Raw genomic sequence first — 15,000 nt, 5'->3', positions numbered from 1 at the left:
TCTCATCTGTTGAAATCCCATGTGTAACATGTGTAACATAACAGACTATTACAATCCACCACATGAGGTGCTGTGGCAACTAGCCTAATAATAGCCCCGCCATAACTAGCTCCTAGATATCCCATTAAAATATGCCTCATACTCAACACAGGCAAAGTGTTTCCAGTCAGTGGCTCAATTATAGTCACCATCAAGTCCTAAGACCATCCCGCTCCATTATAGTCAAATTAGCACTAGCAGGGGCTATCCTCCTGGCCTAACCAATGGTAGCCGGCCCATACGGCGCTAAACCGCAGGTCATGGCTTCCATATGGACAATCTGGGTCGTTTTACTCCATAAAAGCCATAAAGTCCTCGCCCTGCACCAAGCCTCATCAGGCTGGCCAGTATGAGCTCAGTAATCATTAAGGAGAATGACCGTTGCTTTGTCTGTGTGTTGCAGACCCGGTCACACATGATCGACAGCATTTAACTAACAACACATATATAAACACACATTTGCATACACACTACACACACCCTACACACAGGTGACTCAGGCATTTGGGATAGCAGGAAGATCTAGGAAGGAGTGGGTATAGAGTGTGTGTGTGTGTGTGTGTGTGTGTGTGTGTGTGTGTGTGTGTGTGTGTGTGTGTGTGTGTGTGTGTGTGTGTGTGTGTGTGTGTGTGTGTGTGTGTGTGTGTGTGTGTGTGTGTGTGTGTGTGTGTGTGTGTGTGTGTGTGTGTGTGTGTGTGTGTGTACTAGACATAATGCCTTCAGAGCAGAGAGAGGTTGTTAATGCCACCAGCTCCAAGCATTCTGACTCCCCCCACGCCTCTGGACAACAGTGCTTTATTCTGACAGAACCCTCCAATACAAAATGACATTCTGAGAATCCAAAACCCTTCAGTGGGCTACAGGACATGCCAGTGTGTGGATAGAAAAACGTGTCCTGCAATCCAAACACTTAGGACTGCAATTCATTATGATATAAGGCAGTTTTAGCATTCTTTCAGTACAGCAAAATCCAGGAAGGACATCAGGAACATCTCTCACTCTCTTATGTGGTCACGTTTTCCTAATGTTCTCTATATTGTGGTTGATGTATGGACAATGATGTCATATACTTGTAATATGACCACAACCTCCATCACTCACATGACCACAGCTGGGACCTATCCATGAGCTGCTCTGACCACACTATCAGTAACCACAACCACCAACTGTAGACAGCCAGCGACTAATGGACAAGTATGTCTCCTCTACCAACTCTGACTGGCTGTGCTGGGGTGAGCTATGCAGCAAGACATTCCTAGCCTTCTCTGGAGTTGGGCAAGAAAAAGAAAAGAGGGCAGGAGGAAAGGAGACGAGCGCAGAAGGATCTCACTGCCTTACTTGGAAGACGAGGATGCTGGCTGGTGCCACCAGTTCTGTAAACAGTGTGTGTGTGTGTGTGTGTGTGTGTGTGTGTGTGTGTGTGTGTGTGTGTGTGTGTGTGTGTGTGTGTGTGTGTGTGTGTGTGTGTGTGTGTGTGCGTGTGCGTGCGCGTGCGCGTGCGTGCGTGTGCGTGCGTGCGTGGTTCCGTGCCGTGCCGTACCATTTGTGTCGTGCTTGTGTGCTTGGCTGAGGCTGGCTTCTCCCTGCCAATGTCAATACACAGAAAACTATGCACAGCAGTCACACAGCACATGGCTAAGTAGAATTGCGACCAGGATTAAATACGTACATTAGTGTTCAATAACCTTTTACTGCACTGAGCTAAATCATGGTCACACAGAGTGTTTCTTGGTAGTCTTAAACAAATCTACTTTGAAACTAAAGTATACACCTCACACACATGGCTATGGGCTTAAAAGAAGAAGACACCTGTACAATGTCAGATATAGAGTTGAAATGTATTACATTTTCAGTTTGTATCACAATATTACACTTTATATACATCACAGAAGACTGAAATATAACTAAACATTTTGACATAGAAACACAGAATTTTCGGCGTAAAAAAAAGATGCAATTTATTAATAATGAAATTCAGAAAGATATTTGGAACATTCCACCCATGAGGCCACTAGGTCACTTGACTGCAGGAAAGAGCTACACACAGACATGTTCAATTTCCTCTGTTCAATAAAGACATGGGAAACATACACTGGACTGCTGTACTGGTATCTCTGCTTCCCTCTGCTTCCCTTAGTGACTTTACAGAAACACACGCACACACACACACACACACACACACACACACACACACACACACACACACACACACACACACACACACACACACACACACACACACACACACACACACACACACACACACACACACACACACACAGTACACGCACGCATACGTACAGTACCTATACAGCGCATAGAAACCTACCAATTGGTCTCATGTTTCCTTTAGTTAAGGGTTACTGTAGCCCTGACTTGTTGAGGCCATTTAAATGTAAAACATGTCTGTTGGGTTAGGGGCAGACGGTATTCATTTACACGGCAGAAATATTGACTGTTCTTATAACCTGGACCAGATGCCTCTGTATCACACACACACCCACACACACCACACACACCACACACACACCACACACACACCACACACAGTTCAGATGGTTCGCATTGAAAAACCTTGCCACAGGGGGACATTTATTTTCTGAAAACAGGACACACACTCTCACACAGCGCTCTCACTGGTGCCGTACATGGCCCTGAACAATAACCAGGTACAACCAGGTACAACCAGGTACAACCAGGTACAACAGGTACAACCAGGTACAACCAGGTACAACCAGGTACAACAGGTACAACCAGGTACAACCAGGTACAACAGGTACAACCAGGTACAACCAGGTACAACCAGGTACAACAGGTACAACCAGGTACAACCAGGTACAACAGGTACAACCAGGTACAACCAGGTACAACCAGGTACAACCAGGTACAACAGGTACAACCAGGTACAACCAGGTACAACAGGTACAACCAGGTACAACCAGGTACAACCAGGTACAACCAGGTACAAACAGGTACAACCAGGTACAACAGGTACAACCAGGTACAACCAGGTACAACCAGGTACAACCAGGTACAACAGGTACAACCAGGTACAACCAGGTACAACCAGGTACAACAGGTACAACCAGGTACAACCAGGTACAACAGGTACAACCAGGTACAACAGGTACAACCAGGTACAACAGGTACAACCAGGTACAACCAGGTACAACCAGGTACAACAGGTACAACCAGGTACAACCAGGTACAACCAGGTACAACCAGGTACAACCAGGTACAACAGGTACAACCAGGTACAACCAGGTACAACAGGTACAACCAGGTACAACCAGGTACAACCAGGTACAACAGGTACAACCAGGTACAACCAGGTACAACAGGTACAACCAGGTACAACCAGGTACAACAGGTACAACAGGTACAACCAGGTACAACCAGGTACAACAGGTACAACCAGGTACAACCAGGTACAACCAGGTACAAACAGGTACAACAGGTACAACCAGGTACAACCAGGTACAACAGGTACAACCAGGTACAACCAGGTACAACAGGTACAACCAGGTACAACAGGTACAACCAGGTACAACCAGGTACAACAGGTACAACCAGGTACAACCAGGTACAACCAGGTACAACCAGGTACAACAGGTACAACCAGGTACAACCAGGTACAACCGGTACAACCAGGTACAACCAGGTACAACCAGGTACAACCAGGTACAACAGGTACAACAGGTACAACCAGGTACAGACAGGTACAACCAGGTACAACCAGGTACAACAGGTACAGATGTAGGATCTTCATTTCAATCAGTTTGCTACAGCAGGAAAATAATCCTGTAGCAACAGGAAACTTGTCGTGTATTTGAGATTTCCACTTTGAAATTTTAGACTTGATTTTCCCTTACGAAAAATATATCAACCCCTACAAAAATGTCCATTAATTATAATCAACATAATATTTTACATTTCCTGTTCCTGCAGGATTGTTTTCCTGCTGTAGAAAACTGGCTCAAATGAAGATCCTACATCTGTACCTAGGGCCCTGAGTTTCCCCTGGTCAGGTCACATGGTCTGAATAAACTCCTGGTCCTATGCATAATAACCAATAGAAAACATAACACTGAAGACATACTCATAATGACCTGCTGGCAAAACTACATGTGAAGATAATCTCATACAAAACGATCCTGTTTCCATTGTTAAACCCCAATTACCCCAGATTCCCTAAAGAGAAAATACAAAACGATCCTGTTTCCATTGTTAAACCCCAATTACCCCAGATTCCCTAAAGAGAAAATACAAAACGATCCTGTTTCCATTGTTAAACCCCAATTACCCCAGATTCTCTAAAGAGAAAATATAAAACGATCCTGTTTCCATTGTTAAACCCCATAGGAGAGCTGTGGACAGGAGACTAACATATGGCCTTGACATAGAGACTGTCACTGGACATGGGAGATAAACCAGGAGCAATTTACTGTAGGAACCATTACTGTACAAGCCAAATATGCTGTAGAAACACACACACACACACACACAAACACACAAACACACATACCCACACCATTGTCTGACACAAATCCTGGAATTCTCAAATTACCCCCGATTCCCTAAAGAGAAAATGGGGAAATTCCTTTAGAGAAATTCTCAGGCCTTCTGGCATGCTCAAAGTCACTTAAACACAACATATCCATCAGTGTGTGTGCGTGTGTGTGTGTGAATACAGAAACCTTGGCTTTGAGTGATTCTCATATGTTTGCCAGATGACAGGAGAACTGCAGCTAGTAGGGACCACTTCAGAACATTACCCTATATAACACACTCAACACAGAGAGAGAGACAAAATGCCATAGTCCATTAAACAAACCCATTACAATTCAATGAAAATCATTGAATGTGTTACAGTTGTAATTCCAAAACACTTGCTGTCACCACCATCACCAAGCACACTGTGTAAAGATGCAGTCTGGTCCGCACACTCAACATGAGGGAGTGAAACACACACACACCAATACAAACAAACACACACACACACATACCCAGATACTGTATGCACAAAGATGCAAACTACTAAACATATATTCAGTACTCATTGATCTATTCTAGACTAAAGAATGGATCAATGAGTCTTGCAGATGGGGCAAAAGTTGAACACTAGAAAATTCCACTCTAGAACATATGTCATCCCTCCAGAAACCTGGAGCTCACTCTCTGAGGTAAGTTTTCATCTGACATCACATGGCCCGCGACCTCCGACCTCTCCTGATCAATAGAAAGGATTTAAAGATCTCAAATGACATTGGTCATCTTGATTAACCCTACATTATCAGTCTCCTGTGTGTGTGTGTGTGTGTGTGTGTGTGTGTGTGTGTGTGTGTGTGTGTGTGTGTGTGTGTGTGTGTGTGTGTGTGTGTGTGTGTGTGTGTGTGTGTGTGTGTGTGTGTGTGTGTGTGTGTGTGTGTGTGTGTGTGTGTGTGTGTACGTGTGTACATGTGCGTGTGTTTCACCCTGTCATTGTCCCACTGATTACAAAATGCCCCAAGCTTGTCAGGGTCAAAGGTTAAGCTGTCAGCAAATTACGGGATGCCAATGCTATCATCCTGCTCTGGGAGGGGGCTGTCCTGCAACACACAGACACACAGACACACAGACAGAAACACACACAAACGCACACACAACTCACCCCACCCAAAAACAGCTGATATGAGTCTAAGCCTCTGGTGTGTGTGGTAGAACAGAAGTAATACACAGAGAGACAAGCAGAGAGACAAGCAGAGAGACAAGCAAAGAGACAAGCAGAGAGACAAGCAGAGAGACAGTAGCAGAGAGACAAGCAGAGAGACAAGCAGAGAGACAAGCAGAGAGACAGTAGCAGAGAGACAAGCAGAGAGACAGTAGCAGAGAGACAGTAGCAGAGAGACAAGCAGAGAGACAAGCAGAGAGACAAGCAGAGAGACAAGCAGAGAGACAGTAGCAGAGAGACAAGCAGAGAGACCGTAGCAGAGAGGCAAGCAGAGAGACAAGCAGAGAGACAAGCAGAGAGACAGTAGCAGAGAGACAAGCAGAGAGACAGTAGCAGAGAAACAAGCAGAGAGACAAGCAGAGAGAGAAGCAGAGAGACAGTAGCAGAGAGACAAGCAGAGAGACAGTAGCAGAGAGACAGTAGCAGAGAGACAAGCAGAGAGACAAGCAGAGAGACAAGCAGAGAGACAGTAGCAGAGAGACAAGCAGAGAGACCGTAGCAGAGAGGCAAGCATAGAGACAAGCAGAGAGACAAGCAGAGAGACAGTAGCAGAGAGACAAGCAGAGAGACAGTAGCAGAAAGACAAGCAGAGAGACAAGCAGCGAGAGAAGCAGAGAGACAAGCAGAGAGACAAGCAGAGAGACATTAGCAGAGAGACCGTAGCAGAGAGACAAGCAGAGAGACAAGCAGAGAGACAAGCAGAGAGACAAGCAGAGAGACCGTAGCAGAGAGACAAGCAGAGAGACCGTAGCAGAGAGACAAGCAGAGAGACCGTAGCAGAGAGACAAGCAGAGAGACAGTAGCAGAGAGACAAGCAGAGAGACAAGCAGAGAGAGAAGCAGAGAGACAAGCAGAGAGACAAGCAGAGAGACAGTAGCAGAGAGACAAGCAGAGAGACAAGCAGAGAGAGAAGCAGAGAGACAGTAGCAGAGAGACATGCAGAGAGACAAGCAGAGAGACAAGCAGAGAGACAAGAAAAAGAGAGACAGTAGCAGAGAGACAGAAACAGAGAGACAGAAACAGAGAGACAGAAACAGAGAGACAGTAGCAGAGAGACAGAAACAGAGACAGTAGCAGAGAGACAGAAACAGAGAGACAGTAACAGAGAGACAGAAACAGAGAGACAGTAGCAGAGAGACAGAAACAGAGAGACAGAAACAGAGAGACAGTAGCAGGGAGACAGAAACAGAGAGACAGTAGCAGAGAGACAGAAACAGAGAGACAGTAGCAGAGAGACAGAAACAGAGAGACAGAAACAGAGAGACAGAAACAGAGAGACAGAAACAGAGAGACAGAAGCAGAGAGACAATAGCAGAGAGACAGAAACAGAGAGACAGAAACAGAGAGACAGAAACAGAGAGACAGAAACAGAGAGAGAAGCAGAGAGACATTAGCAGAGAGACAGAAACAGAGAGACAGAAACAGAGAGACAGAAACAGAGAGACAGTAGCAGAGAAACAGTTGCAGAGAGACAGAAACAGAAAAACAGAAACAGAGAGACAGAAACAGAGAGACAGAAACAGAGAGACAGAAGCAGAGAGACAGTAGCAGAGAGACAGAAACAGAGAGACAGAAACAGAGAGACAGAAACAGAGAGACAGAAACAGAGAGACAGAAGCAGAGAGACAATAGCAAAGAGACAGAAACAGAGAGACAGAAACAGAGAGACAGAAACAGAGAGACAGAAACAGAGAGAGAAGCAGAGAGACACTAGCAGAGAGACAGAAACAGAGAGACAGAAACAGAGAGACAGTAGCAGAGAAACAGTTGCAGAGAGACAGAAACAGAAAAACAGAAACAGAGAGACAGAAACAGAGAGACAGAAACAGAGAGACAGAAACAAAGAGACAGTAGCAGAGAGACAGAAACATAGAGACAGTAGCAGAGAGACAGAAACAGAGAGACAGTAGCAGAGAGACAGAAACCGAGAGACATAAACAGAGAGACAGAAACAAAGAGACAGTAGCAGAGAGACAGAAACATAGAGACAGTAGCAGAGAGACAGAAACAGAGAGACAGAAACAGAGAGACATAAACAGAGAGACAGTAGCAGAGAGACAGAAACAGAGAGACAGAAACAGAGAGACAGAAACAGAGAGACAGTAGCAGAGAGACAGAAACATAGAGACAGTAGCAGAGAGACAGAAACAGAGAGACAGAAACAGAGAGACATAAACAGAGAGACAGTAGCAGGGAGACAGAAACAGAGAGACAGTAGCAGAGAGACAGAAACAGAGAGACAGTAGCAGAGAGACAGAAACCGAGAGACATAAACAGAGAGACAGAAACAAAGAGACAGTAGCAGAGAGACAGAAACATAGAGACAGTAGCAGAGAGACAGAAACAGAGAGACAGAAACAGAGAGACATAAACAGAGAGACAGTAGCAGGGAGACAGAAACAGAGAGACAGTAGCAGAGAGACAGAAACAGAGAGACAGAAACAGAGAGACATAAACAGAGAGACAGTAGCAGGGAGACAGAAACAGAGAGACAGAAACAGAGAGACAGAAACAGAGAGACAGAAGCAGAGAGACAGAAGCAGAGAGATGAGGGTCTCCCCTCCTCTATCACCCTCAGGGTACAATACGGCAGAGACAGGGACTACAGACTGTCTGTGTAGAGACAGCTAGGAGAGACATCTGTGTGTGTGTGTGTGTGTGTGTGTGTGTGTGTGTGTGTGTGTGTGTGTGTGTGTGTGTGTGTGTGTGTGTGTGTGTGTGTGTGTGTGTGTGTGTGTGTGTGTGTGTGTGTGTGTGTGTGTGTGTGTGTGTGTGTGTGTGTGTGTGTGTGTGTGTGCTGGATGCTGTAAAGAGGTCTGTTTGCGCACATCACTACTTTTGGGAAGTTATTTTTCCAAAGAAAAATACAACTTTCCAAATGAAACACTCTACTTCCATCTTTGTGAGACTGTTCTCTGACTAAAGCCGAAGTGACCTTTAAAACACCAGGAAATCACAGGAGGCTGAAGCACCATCATCCCCAGTGAGACTCTCAGCAAGAGAGAACGGAATAAAGAAGTATGAGAGGCAAAGAGAGAAAGAGAGCTGTTTTGTGCCAACCCTCTTTCTGTAAGCTGCTGCATGCTTGAGAGAGTCTGAGTACCCCTGCTCTGTCTCTGGCTTGACGTCCTGTGTGAATGTACACTACTGTATGATGTAGGATGTGGACTTAAGGAAGTAGGAAGCCCTTTTCTTGGCTTTTAAGTTGACAAAGAGAAGAAGGGGCTGGGGCTGCTTCACTTCCCTCTCAGAAAGCTCTGGAATCTGGGAACAAGGGGGCACGTGAGGGGGTGGGGGGGGGGGGATGTCAATGACCCCTGGGACTTGGAAGAGACCCCTACAGGAAGGAGGAGGCGGGGCCTTGAGGTTAGCGTGTGTGTAACAGGATGTGATGTCAGCCCAACGCCCTTGTTTACTTTCACTTATCACCCCAGGAAAAAGGCTATGGCAACAGTCCTCTGCTATTAGCTCCTTCTGTACACCAGAAGTTAGCTAATATGTGAGATGGAGAATCAAATTGGCTTTGACAGTAAAAAATAATCATTTGTATAAGATGTATGGCTTTAACAGACCTTGTTTTGTACTGTCTAAGAAGGTAATGTGAGAAGATCATTAAGAAACTTTTCAAATCCTTGTGGTTGACCAGGACTGGCCAAGAAACCATCATAGTCTAAAATATTTATCCAAGGAACCATCTGGGAGATCTATTGAGAGAGAGAAACAAAGAACTAATGAAGCCAGCGAGGTAGTTAGAGGCAGAAACAGAGAAACAAAGAACTAATGAAGCCAACGAGGTAGTTAGAGGCAGAAACAGAGAAACAAAGAACTAATGAAGCCAGCGAGGTAGTTAGAGGCAGAAACAGAGAAACAAAGAACTAATGAAGCCAGCGAGGTAGTTAGAGGCAGAAACAGAGAAACAAAGAACTAATGAAGCCAGCGAGGTAGTTAGAGGCAGAAACAGAGAAACAAAGAACTAATGAAGCCAGCGAGGTAGTTAGAGGCAGAAACAGAGAAACAAAGAACTAATGAAGCCAGCGAGGTAGTTAGAGGCAGAAACAGAGAAACAAAGAACTAATGAAGCCAGCGAGGTAGTTAGAGGCAGAAACAGAGAAACACAGAACTAATGAAGCCAGCGAGGTAGTTAGAGGCAGAAACAGAGAAACAAAGAACTAATGAAGCCAACGAGGTAGTTAGAGGCAGAAACAGAGAAACAAATAACTAATGAAGCCAGCGAGGTAGTTAGAGGCAGAAACAGAGAAACACAGAACTAATGAAGCCAGAAAGGTAGTTAGAGGCAGAAACAGAGAAACACAGAACTAATGAAGCCAGCGAGGTAGTTAGAGGCAGAAACAGAGAAACAAAGAACTAATGAAGCCAACGAGGTAGTTAGAGGCAGAAACAGAGAAACAAAGAACTAATGAAGCCAACGAGGTAGTTAGAGGCAGAAACAGAGAAACAAAGAACTAATGAAGCCAGCGAGGTAGTTAGAGGCAGAAACAGAGAAACAGAGAACTAATGAAGCCAGCGAGGTAGTTAGAGGCAGAAACAGAGAAACAAAGAACTAATGAAGCCAGCGAGGTAGTTAGAGGCAGAAACAGAGAAACAAAGAACTAATGAAGCCAGAAAGGTAGTTAGAGGCAGAAACAGAGAAAGAGTCTACTGCTCTGACTCAGTGACTCCATGTGGGAGTATAAGTGTCTGCTAGTCCATTTGGACAGTAGCTAGCAGTTCCATTCAACAAATCTCTGTCTGTGTGTGTGTGTGTGTGTGTGTGTGTGTGTGTGTGTGTGTGTGTGTGTGTGTGTGTGTGTGTGTGTGTGTGTGTGTGTGTGTGTGTGTGTGTGTGTGTGTGTGTGTGTGTGTGTGTGTGTGTGTGTGTGTGTGTGTGTGTGTGTGTGTGTGTGCGTACACTGTTCCATTCCTCATCCCAAAAACCCCAGGGCCTCTTCTGTTAATGTAAGGAAAGTGTTTATGGAAACAGAGAGAGAAAGAGAGAGTGTGTGTGTGTGAGAGAGAGAGAGAGAGAGAGTGAAAGAGAGAGAGAGTGTTTATGAGAAAGAATCTATCTTCTCCCAGACCCCTCCAGCCACCACTTCAGAACAGCACTGCTGATTACCATTAAATTACCACCCATTACCATACCAGCCACATCTCCTGATTCTGCTTAGATGGTTATCTATTGGTCAGGACTGCCAGTTCCCCTGGGTCCTTATCTGTAGCCCTCACATACACCCCCTGTCTACAACCCCACATTATATAACATTAGAGACCACTACAGCTGACAGGCACCACTGTTCTCGGGCCTGTTCTTTGTTGAAGGAGATGGGAATAAAGATAACGGGGACTGACAAATGGCTCTGATCTAGGATCAGTTAATATGCTAAATCTGCCTCCACACTGGCTCCACAATGCATAGATGGCTTCGTATAGGACAATACAGTACATGTCAATGGATGCTTGTGCTCCAGAATAAATGAATATTGTCCAATAAGCCTACGGGGCAAAACATCAAGCTAAGGCAACAATGAAAAACAGGGCAACGTTGAGGGAAATGAATTGAGCATTTGTTCTTTGAGAAGAGAGGAATAAAGATCCTGTCATGGTTACATGAGCGTTCTCAGGTCGTATCAATTACAGCCTACAGTCATTCCCATGACAGAGAGAAGGACCATAACAGGAATCTGCTATCTCAATCACCATGGTTCCACAACAACCACTAACATGTCTATATACCGTCGGTGTGTGTGTATGTGTGTGCATGTGTGCGTGCATGCATGTCTGTGTGTGTGTGTGTCTGGTGCACAGTACAGTAACCATACACAAATCAGGATTGAGCGCGTGGCTGCAGGCTCTAGGCGACAGAAGGGAGAGGATATGAGGGGTGAAAAGGGAGGGGTAGACCACTGACATCTGGAAACCACATTACACGAGCAGACCTTTCAACAGGTATCAGTGGCAGCATGTTCTGTACAAAGAAATAAGAAATGTTGCTCTATTTTTCTCGACATGGGCAAGGTGGATAGTATGTCTACTACCACTTTAACGCTTCCTGGAGAAACCATCACAGTTCATCCAGCTAACACTGACATGGAGGTGATTTCACTCTACCTTCTGTGTGTCTATGTCTGTCCAACCGCTCCTCAGCTTCAACACCCACACGCACCCCTCCTCCCTTCAACCTTGTCCTGAAGTGTTTCCTTCTAACTTATTTTAGGGATCACAGTGGTTTAAGCGAGGCACAAAGCCCCCCAAAGTAACATAATGGACTAATAACATCAACTATTCTATTGAAAGACTTGACTGTCAGATTCTGGGAATTGGGAAGAAAATTACGTTTTTTGTGGGGGGCTCAGTTGTGAAGGGTGATGACACGGGGAAACAGCTCAGGGGAAACATCACTCAGAGTGGACGGAGGGGACGGAGGGGAGGGGAGGGACAGGGAAAACATCTCTCAGAGGGGACGGAGGGGATGGATGGGAGGGGAGGGACAGGGGAAACATCTCTCAGAGGGGACGGAGGGGATGGATGGGAGGGGAGGGACAGGGGAAACATCTCTCAGAGGGGACGGAGGGGATGGATGGGAGGGGAGGGACAGGGGAAATATCTCTCAGAGGGGACGGAGGGGAGGGGAGGGACAGGGAAAACGTCTCTCAGAGGGGACGGAGGGGAGGGGAGGAACAGGGAAAACATCTCTCAGAGGGGACGGAGGGGAGGGAGGGGAGGGACAGGGGAAACATCTCTCAGAGGGGACGGAGGGGACAGGGGAAACAGCTCTCAGAGGGGAAGGATGGGAGGGACAGGGGAAACATCTCACTCAAAGGGGAATGAGGGGACAGGAGAAGAAGCCCTCAGAGGAGACAGAGGAGCCAGGGGAAACAGTTCTCAGAGGGGAAGGAGTGGAGGGACAGGGGAAATATCTCACTCAGAGGGGACGGAGGGGACCGGGGAAACAGCTCTCAGAGGAGACATAGGGGACAGGAGGGGACGGAGTGGACAGGGGAAGCATCTCTCAGACAGGACAGAGGAGACTGAGGGGACAGGGGAAACAGCTCTCTCAGAGCAGACGGAGGGGATGAAGGGGACAGGGGAAGCATCTCTCAGAGAGGACGGAAGGGACGGAAGGGAGAGGGGAAACAGCCCTGTCAGAGGGGACGGAAGGGACAGGGGAAACATCTTTCTCAGAGGGGACGGAGGGGACAGGGGAAACAGCTCTCTCAGAGGGGACGGAGTGGACAGGGGAAACAGCCCTGTCAGAGGGGACGGAGGGGACAAGGGAAACAGCTCTCTCAGAGGGGATGGAGGGGAGGGACAGAGGACACAGGAGACGGGATGGACAGAGGGTACGGGAGGGAGGGAGGGGACAGAGGGGACGGGAGGGATGGAGGGGACAGAGGGGATGGAGGGATGGAGGGGACAGAGGGGATGGAGGGGACAGAGGGGATGGAGGGATGGAGGGGACAGAGGGGATGGAGGGGACAGAGGGGACAGAGGGGATGGAGGGGACAGAGGGGATGGAGGGATGGAGGGGACAGAGGGGATGGAGGGATGGAGGGGACAGAGGGGTTGGAGGGATGGAGGGGACAGAGGGGATGGAGGGATGGAGGGGACAGAGGGGATGGAGGGATGGAGGGGACAGAGGGGATGGAGGGATGGAGGGGACAGAGGGGATGGAGGGATGGAGGGGACAGAGGGGATGGAGGGGACAGAGGGGATGGAGGGGACAGAGGGGATGGAGGGATGGAGGGGACGGGAGGGATGGAGGGATGGAGGGATGGAGGGATGGAGGGATGGAGGGATGGAGGGATGGAGGGATGGAGGGATGGAGGGGACAGAGGGGATGGAGGGGTTCACGACTGGTGACATCACCAAGCAGTACATGAGTTAATAGACCAATAAGAAAGAGTTCCTAGGCGTCCCGAGTGGCGCAGCGGTCTAAGGCACTGCATCGCATTGCTTGAAGCGTCACTACAGACCCAGGTTTGATCCCAGGCTGTGTCACAACTGGCTGTGACCGTGAGTTCCATAGGGCGGCACACAATTGTCCGGGTTAAGGGAGGGTTTGGCTCATTGCACTCTAGTGACTCCTTGTGGCGGGCCGGGCACCTGCAGGCTGACTTCGCTTGTCAGTTGAACGGTGTTTCCTCCGACATATTGGTGCAGGTGGGTGTTAAGAAGCGCAGTTTGGTGGGTCACGTTTTGGAGGACTCATGACTCGACCTTCTCCCGGGTCATGTTTTGGAGGACTCATGACTCGACCTTCTCCCGGGTCATGTTTTGGAGGACTCATGACTCGACCTTCTCCCGGGTCATGTTTTGGAGGACTCATGACTCGACCTTCTCCCGGGTCATGTTTTGGAGGACTCATGACTCGACCTTCTCCCGGGTCATGTTTTGGAGGACTCATGACTCGACCTTCTCCCGAGCGAGTTGGGGAGTTGCAGTGATGTGACAAGATCGAAATTGGGGAGAAAAGGTTCCAAACCTCTCTGCCAATAAAAGCTAGTTTTCAGTTTCCCCCTCCCCACTCAGACCCCTCCCAGACAGTCCTATCAAAATTATTGCTTTAGAAATTGCCCTTTGATAAGAAGCTATTTTTGTTTCTTTTGACCATTTTAATTTAAAACAATCACAGTAAGGTACTTAATTGTAACCCATAAATTATTTGTTATTGAGATTTTTTTTTTTTTACCTGGCTGCATTGGACCTTTAAAAAGAGCAAGATTGGGTTGTTGATGCTGGGTTGTTGATGCTGGGTTGTTGATGTTTGGTTGTTGATGCTGGGTTGTTGATGCTGGGTTGTTGATGGTTAGTTGTTGATGCTGGGTTGTTGATGCTGGGTTGTTGATGCTGGGTTGTTGATGCTGGGTTGTTGATGCTGGGTTGTTGATGCTTGGTTGTTGATGCTGGCTTGTTGATGCTGGCTTGTTGATGCTGGGTTGTTGATGCTGGGTTGTTGATGCTGGGGTTGATGCTGGGTTGTTGATGCTGGGTTGTTGATGCTGGGTTGTTGATGCTGGGTTATTGGTACTGAGTTATTGAGATATGACAGAGAGGGTCAGATCAGAAGACTTGAGGCATAGTTTAGTAGGGCCGTGTCTTTCAGATAGTTCTAGCCTTCAATGAGGCTTACAGAAGTGTACGAGTTTCCTAAACGTCCATGCAAATTCCATAGAATAGATACCACCTTGTTATAATATGTAATAAATCATCTTAATAATATTGAAGAATGTGTAAAATGAAAAGAAAAATGA

General features: G+C 47.0%; 2 protein-coding genes across 3 annotated transcripts in view; one reads left to right on the top strand and one right to left on the bottom strand.

Moving 5' to 3' along the window:
* Window positions 1-15,000, bottom strand: part of LOC139546419 (collagen alpha-1(IV) chain-like) — a 91,789-nt gene that overhangs the window by 51,784 nt on the left and 25,005 nt on the right. The gene's annotated exons all lie outside the window — the stretch shown is intronic.
* Window positions 1-15,000, top strand: part of LOC139547248 (octapeptide-repeat protein T2-like) — a 23,401-nt gene that overhangs the window by 6,665 nt on the left and 1,736 nt on the right. The gene's annotated exons all lie outside the window — the stretch shown is intronic.

The sequence above is a fragment of the Salvelinus alpinus genome, chromosome 20, assembly GCF_045679555.1.
Source record: "Salvelinus alpinus chromosome 20, SLU_Salpinus.1, whole genome shotgun sequence".
Classification (NCBI taxonomy): Eukaryota; Metazoa; Chordata; class Actinopteri; order Salmoniformes; family Salmonidae; genus Salvelinus; species Salvelinus alpinus.
The sequence above is the reverse complement of the archived record's forward strand: the minus strand, read 5'-3'. Positions and strand labels throughout refer to the sequence as shown.